Source organism: Atractosteus spatula, chromosome 22 (genome assembly GCF_055471065.1).
Source record: "Atractosteus spatula isolate fAtrSpa1 chromosome 22, fAtrSpa1.hap1, whole genome shotgun sequence".
NCBI classification, from domain to species: domain Eukaryota; kingdom Metazoa; phylum Chordata; class Actinopteri; order Semionotiformes; family Lepisosteidae; genus Atractosteus; species Atractosteus spatula.
Window position 1 is genome coordinate 3,303,796 of NC_142727.1, and position 7,897 is coordinate 3,311,692.

Consider the following 7,897-nt stretch of genomic DNA (forward strand, 5'->3'; position numbering starts at 1 on the left):
TTGATCTGTAATGTACCGATTCAGTGCTGTATCTTTCCCTTGATGTATTGACATTCTTAACCTGCACGTTTCCTGCTGACTGCTGCTACTGTTTGTGCTGTGTATTCTGCAATAAAAACTTGATTTTATTTTCTGAATTGTCTTCTATTTTATTAAGGTGTGTTGGAAGGGTTTGCTCTGGGCTGGTGTCTCACTGCTGTAAGTTTTTGGCTGCAAAATCTGGAGAGAGCACAACCAGTTTCCGAGGAACGATGCGATGGGTTGTTTTGTACTTTGCGCGACGGCCGCAAGGGGACACCCTATCGCATCGTGACTTGGGAACTGCGGGGGCTACCCCCTTTTTAAGTCGCTCCAGATTTTCCCGCCTTTTTAGATAGTCTCTGGGGGGTTAGGGTCCCTAGCAGTGAGCCCAGGTACAGCCCCTAGGGGAGGAGAAGGGAGGATAGCTCTAGCCAAGCCCCCTCACTCCCAGCTGAGGAAGGCGGGCTGGAGGTGGCTTTGGCCCGAGAGAGAGGAGGCACCCAGGGCGGACTCAGCCTATCAGTCACAGCTTGTAACCAACAGACTTCTAAGTCCACACCAGGAGACCTGCCTCTCTGCAGGGACCTAGGCCATCACCAACCTGCCTTCCCCTCCTGCTGGGAGTGAGTGGGCTTGGCTAGAGCTGGAGTCAATCACCCAGCCCCTCTCTCCAAAAAGAGGAGTAGACGGGGCTGGGTTTGATTGATGGGAGGAGACCACGCCCTGAAAGAGCCCCGGTATATACTAAGTTTTTTGGCGGGAAAATCTGGACAGACTTAACAAGGGGGTAGCCTCTGCAGTTTCCAAGTCACAAAGCGATAGGGTGTCCCCTTGCGGTCAGTGACAACAAGGAAAAAACAGCCCTTCGCAGCGTTCCTCAGAAACTGTTAGTAAAGTCTCTCCGCCAAAAAACTCACCAACACCGGGGTTTTTCAGGACCAAGGGGGTACAGAACTCTGCACGAGAACAGAAAGAACAAAACACATCAAAATCCAATAAACAATTTATTGAGCGAAAATTGCACACAAAACAAAGCCTTCCAGTACAGTACCAGCGACGCACAGACTCGAAGTGAAAATTAACACATTTTAAATTACAAAGCTTCAAAGCAAGGCTGCATTAACGCTAAAGGTTTTTACAAGTCAACAGAGTACAAAAACATTAGCATGCAAGTACATGGAAAAGCACAGAAACATACAGCACGTTACTGTTTCTCCGAGAGATCTGTCGAGGCAGCGACCAGAGTTTAGACGGGAACTTCGTTGCCTTTCCTGCAAAACAGAAATCAGTATTAGCTGTGCTTTCTGTTACAAACAGCATCTCGAAATTATACCAGCTCGTTAGATCGAGCTTCCGTATTTACTGACACTTTCACAAGATGAAACAATTTAAAATGATTTACAGTTGAAATAAAGCACTTAGTCTGCTGTGTCGCGAAATGCTCCTGGTGAACAGATATTGAAGCACTCAGGTTTCAAAAAAGTGTGTCAAATAACGAAGGCACAATCAATACAGCTACTGTACATGTTTATCGATTAGAACGAAACTGTCACATTCAAATGATGTTTTTTACAATTTCCATTTTGATTGGAATATTCTTTTTCTGAGAAAACATCGTTAACACGCGAACAGTTAATCCAAATCTTTACAGGCTCCGTGGTTTCAATTTTTGTGATGCCATTTGGGAGCAAAAACGGTTTCTTATGTTTAACAAACAGCAGGCACACAGTTTTGTCGCGTCAGAACAACTTCTGCCGTGAAGAAATGTCGTGTCGCCTAGTTTGACTCTACTTTGGACAAGGTGCATCACGTTTATCAACGATTTTCAGTAGATGCAGTATATACTGCACTTCAATATGAGACGCGTTAACGAATAAATAGGTTAATACTTACATAGATAATTCCAGCAGCTCAGCCAAGCATGTCCTCCCCCGAAAACTGGAAACACAAGTACACCTGTATTTAGACGATCATTTAATGATAATTAAAACCAAGGTTTCTAAGCAGCAAACGGGATTTTCACCGGGACAGATAGCGCAGAACATATTTCAGTAAGATACGTGTAAAAACGAATAAAATGTTTAACTTACGTTGATACTCTCGTTATTTATTGACAATCTTGTCCTGCCCGAAGACACTAAAAAAAACTTTGAAAACACACAGAAAACAGAATTTTGAAATTAAAGCCTTTTAAACTAAGCAGTATTCCTTGAAGGCGATTTTTAAACGAGAAAATAAGAACGTAATTATCTAAATACTCTGGAAAACAATGAGAAGATTAACTTTACAATTCTAGGTAGGCTATTTTCAGTTTGGATGAATGCGCACGCTTGATTTTGTGAGCAAATTTCAAATGTTTGATAGAGAAAATTAAGATAAAGAAACAGGCTGAAAAGCTACATTTTCATTCTGCCAATACAACAGTGTCTTTACTGCTACAACATAGTTTTTCTTCGAAGTCAAAGAAATACACACGTTGTTTGTGTAACACAAGTGTCCTGCTAAAAACGAGAGAAGCGCTGGAAAAGAAGGACAATAAAAATGTTATTTAGCGCCTATCGAAAAGAAGTGTTTTACTCCCTTTACATCTTCCTGCGAGGTGTAGACAATATAATAATATGAATGAAAGCTTAGAAATTAAATAAAACATTAAAATAAAGGAAAAATAAAACTAGTCATGAAAAGACGAGGAACAAACTCACTCAGCTCCCTCCTCTCTCGCAGATCCCGACCGACAGGTGAGCGGGGCGGGGCCTGCGGGGGATGTCATTCAAGTGGGCGTGGTTACAGGATGACGGAGCAGGTGGCTTTTTTTTGTCTCGTCTTTTATCTTCCTTCCGAAAACATGTGGAAGAAATCGAGCATGTTTTCAAAAGTTACCATGAGTTACACGTTTCAAAATCCTTTTTTTCCATGTCCATCAGGGTAATCACAGCTGGTGCATTTAATCCTTATTAGTATTTGAGGGTCACAGGAATATGAATGAAAGAATTTACAAATATGTTGGTGAGCTGTGGGATCTAAAGTTCTTAGCAGGACACTTATTGTTCTATAACCTGATTTATCTTTGTGCTGCACCAAGATCATCTGTAAATGTTTATCTTACACTCGATTTAGTACCTTTCTGCTTCTTATTAGTCACATTCATTGAAGAAGTCACAAGAACAAGAGAAAATTGAAATAAAAGAACAGTATTTGAGTCATGTAGCCTTGTTACTTACTAGTTTCTGGTACTGGTAGTTTGGTTCAATAATATCATGCTGCTATTGCTCAAAAGAAGGCTATTGGTTTCTACAAAATGGATGCCTAGACTGTGCCATTATTCCACATCCCTTAATTGGTTAATTGAATAATCAGGAAGTTCTTAAGTCAACAGCATTATTTTGAACACTAGTGCACTGTACTGAAGTACAATTTCTCAATCTCTGTGAAATCCCAAGACTAACGTTTATTCCGTACCCTAAGTTTTATATCAAGAAAAGATCAGGAAAGCTGAAGTTTACAAAAGACGAGGTGGAAGAACATTTGTAAGAACCCACAGTGGCCACAGACAACATGACTCCACTCGTTAAACCCACCTTTCCTTCTGAAGAGTCTACCTGCTGGGAGATGAACAGTTTCCTTAAGAGGACGAGAGCAGGATCCGTGCCAGCGTCAAATGATATCTCGTGCAAGGCTCACAAACACTGCAAGAGGCTCAGGCGGAGACTCTGGATGCTGTTGAAAGCAGCAGGGAGGAAGAGCTAACTCAGAGAAAGCTGGTGGATTGTAAAGAGTTGTGTGATGCCACGGGGGAAGCGGCTGTCACTGTGGGCACCAACAGGCATATCCGACGTGCCAGACACACCCCTCACAGGTTGATGAGGAGCTCTTTTCCCATGTTCTCTTTCTTTACACTCACACTCCTCCGAGTGTAGTGTGATGATCATGGCCTCCTCATCGGTGAAACCAGGACTTGTCGCACACATACATCTACGCCAAGATCTCTGGACCCCCCAGCTCGTGGACTCCCAGGCCCAGAGTCTACAATTCGCCTATGCCTCTGTCCTCTCTGATCTCCTCCGAGATTGTACCTTATGTTCTTCGCATCAGCAAGCCCTTCACTCGTGGTTTCCTGAGCTCGATGAGCTTCACCCTTGGAGATTCCCTTCCAGGAAGCTGCAGTGGAATGCCCTTGACTCGGTCAATCCCGATTGTCCAGACCCTCTCTACTGCCTTATCGGCAGGCCGACACGGAAACAACCTCTTCTGTTACTCTTCAAAGTCTTCCTTGAACCTAAACGACACTATCCAATCTCTCTAGGAGCCTCCTGCTACTCCCTGATCTGGAGCCTCCTACTCCCACTTGATCCCATGAAGCCTCCTACTTCCTCCCTGATCTGGAGTCTCCTGTTCCCTCACTGTAGCCACTGGTCCTCTCATGACCAGCCAGCTCTTAGACTTTCAGGTCCTCCTCCAGCCACTGACACCATCTCCCAACACTGCCGGACTGCGTCACACACAACTCAAGAGTCTCCAGCATCTCACTCTCACCCCCAGACTTAACTCTCTCATCACACCAAGCCTCCAGCACCCCACTCTCAGGCTGAGACTCAACACGCTCAAGATAAAACTCTCACATCCTCTCAGATGCCTCCTTCTCCCATCCCAGGCTGTGCCGGGACACCTTTACTTGCCTAGCTGCCACTGCTAACTAACTCCACCTCTGAATGGAGCCTTAACTCATTCACAGTCTCATTCACAGCAGACTTACTGCACAGCCCTATTCACACACTAAACAGGCTGCTCTCTCTTAAAAACAAATCATATTGTTCACACCGGATAATTCCCTCGGAATATCTGCTCTTGAAGGTCCCTTCTGGAATTGCTTCAATATTCTTCTCCACAGTCTGCTCTGAGACTGTCGTTCTCATGTCTCACCCATATAGGGGTTTCTTAAACTGCAGCCACTACTCCGCTGTCTAAAAAAGAAAATGCACACTACAAAAAGGAGTACACACATTAAAACGGAGTGCACACTAGAAAAGGGGAAATTAAACTAGGAAACTGGATCACGCATCAGAGAAAGGAGCACACAGTTTAAAAATGAGAATGAGGACACACAGTAGAAAAAGGAGACCAGACTAGAAAAAGAAGTGCACATTAGAAAAAAAATGTATGGACACTAGACAAACGAGTGCACTCTTGAAAAAGGAGTGCACACTATAAAAATAGAACACACATTAGAAAAAGGAGTTCACTCTAGAAACGGGCAAGACACAGTAGAAGGAGCCCACACTAGAAAAAGGAGCACAATCTAGGACAAAGATGGCACACTAAACAAAGCAGCATTCACGAGAAAAGAGAACATACTGGGAAAAGATAACACACACTAGAAAACGGGAGTGCACAATAGCAATGGGAGTGCGCTAAAATAAAATTGCACATGCACTAGAGAAAGGAGCGCACAATTGAATAAAGAGCACACACTAGATGAAACAAACACACTTGAAAAAGGAGCACAGTCTATAAAAAGAGAAGAAACTCTCACTAAACAAAGAGAGCGCACACTAGAACAAGGGAACCCACTCTAGAAAAAGGAGTGCTCACTAAACAAATGAAGGCAAGCTGAAAATTGTGAGTGCACACTAGAAAAAGCACATGCACATGAGGAAAAGGAGCACACACTGAAAAAAGAAAATACACGCTAGAAAAGAGTGTGCACTAGAAAGGAACATACACTTGAAAAGGGAGCACACACCAGAAAAAGAAGCGCACACTGTAATGATCTCACCCATGTGGTGTCTTTCGTCTAGTAGTGGCTGTTACACGAAACTGTCACATTCTCACAAGGGCTCAAGGTTTTCCAGGGCTTGCTGAATACGCCGGATCTCTTTCAGGTGATCTGCATTTAATGACAACGATTCCGTTCATTACTCCATTTCTCATTTACTCTATTTAAAGCCTAAGCCCTGCTTCAATGGTGCTCCATCACTGTCCTTTTCACCCCCTTCACTTCTCACCTCTGCACTTTTTTCTGCCTTCCTGTTGTTATTCTGACCATGTCCTGTTTGCTAGCTAGCTCTGTTGGTGGAGCACGAGACTCATAATCTCAGGGCAGTGGGTTCGTGTCCCACGTCGGGCGCCAGGTCCTCCATGTTGGAGGTTGGGCACAAGGCTAGCCACCCTGTTCCCTCAAAAAACAAACGTTACGGAAACACCCACAGGATCCTTCTGCAAGAGTCCCCCTCTTCTTCTGGGAGCCCGGCACAGGATTGCACTCCCCAGCTGAGGCTGCTCAAGTCCCATCAGTGGGCTGACTCTCCAGGGAGGAGATCCCCGGGCTGGACGCTGACCCCCAGCTCACCTCTCAGACTCTGTCCCAGTGTGCTCCAGCTCCAGGACTTCACTCCGCTCTGCATCCTCTGAGTCTGACGGCACGGCAACCCCAGACCTCCTCCCTGGATACCCCCGACTTTCTTTCCAGTCCGTCCACTGCACTCCAGGGTTTCCCTGCGCACCGCAGCCTCTGAGCCTGACTGCTCGGAAGCACCTTGTCTCTGCCCTGAGTACCCTGGACTCTTCCACCCTGTGGATCCGTCCCACTTCCAAGAGACGGCATCCATTGCCCAGGACCTGGAGTGTGTTAATGACACTGAGCAAAAAGCAAAATAAATATATCATATGTTTTTCTACATTTCAGACCTTCTTCTTAATGTGGTATGTTTCTGCTTGTCTTGACCATGAGGCCGAAGCTCCCAAGAAGAAGTGAGCGATAGACTTCTAAGAGCCACCAGCCCTTCTGGAAGAGAGCGCAGCTCTTTACACAAAGGGTTGCGGGAGAATGGCACAGGTATGTAGCTACTTTATACAAGAATCTCTGACCATGCAGGATATTTATTTTCTAAATCTGATTAATGTTTCCTGATTGTCTCGAACAGGTGTGACGTCATTAATGGAGTAAGTAGTCAGGTAAAAGGTATTGTTACATGTAGCATTTCAATTCCATTGAAGTGTGTGACTTTTCCTCTGGTCACAGCTAAAGTTTAACATTTATGAAGGCGCAAAATAACAAATGTTTCTCTAGTATCAACAACGGTGAAATCTACGTGTCGATCTGAGTTTTAAAGTTGCGTTGAGCTCTCGCATGTGAGTGATCTCAGTTCTTATTGGTCTTTTTTGCTTAAATACACACAAGGTATCATGTTAAAACATTGTTATTGAGCCTTTGATGATGGTCGGTGAACTATGAGGAACAGGGGTGGAGCTTCATTATTGGAGTGGACACCCATATGAAACCAAAGCCTCTTCTGCTGGTTGATAAGCCAAAAATACAACTGCTAAATACAGTAATGTGTTAAAGAAAATAGTACTTGAATTTGTGACTTAACTGAGAAAAAAAAAAGTGCATTTTATCCTTAGTTACACCAGTGTTGATTAGTTCTATTTCAATGTCAATTCTTAATTTTTGTCACTTGTACATTGTGCTCTCTTTTCTTTTTTGTGGTTCCTTTGTATTTTAAGAATTACACACACACAACTACTTTGCAAGTAAATGATGAGATGTACATTACACAATGACCTTACACAAAATTATCTCTGTGATGTGCAAAAATAATTTGAACTCTTGTTGAAGAGAAACACAACAGGTCTATTTTTTGAGTTGCTGGTTAACTTAAGATCAAGGATACATTTTTTTTGTTAAACCTGTGTGCATTATAGTAAAAGTTAAATACAGTTAGAGCAAAAAGAAAAAGTAACAGATACAATTGATACCAGAATGGGAATACAGAACCTTTGTGGAGAATGTCAATTGAAAGAATTTAATAACCAAATAATGACTGGGAAAGAAAGAACATCTCTTTTAACTAAGAAATTGCTACAGGTCCTGTAAGGT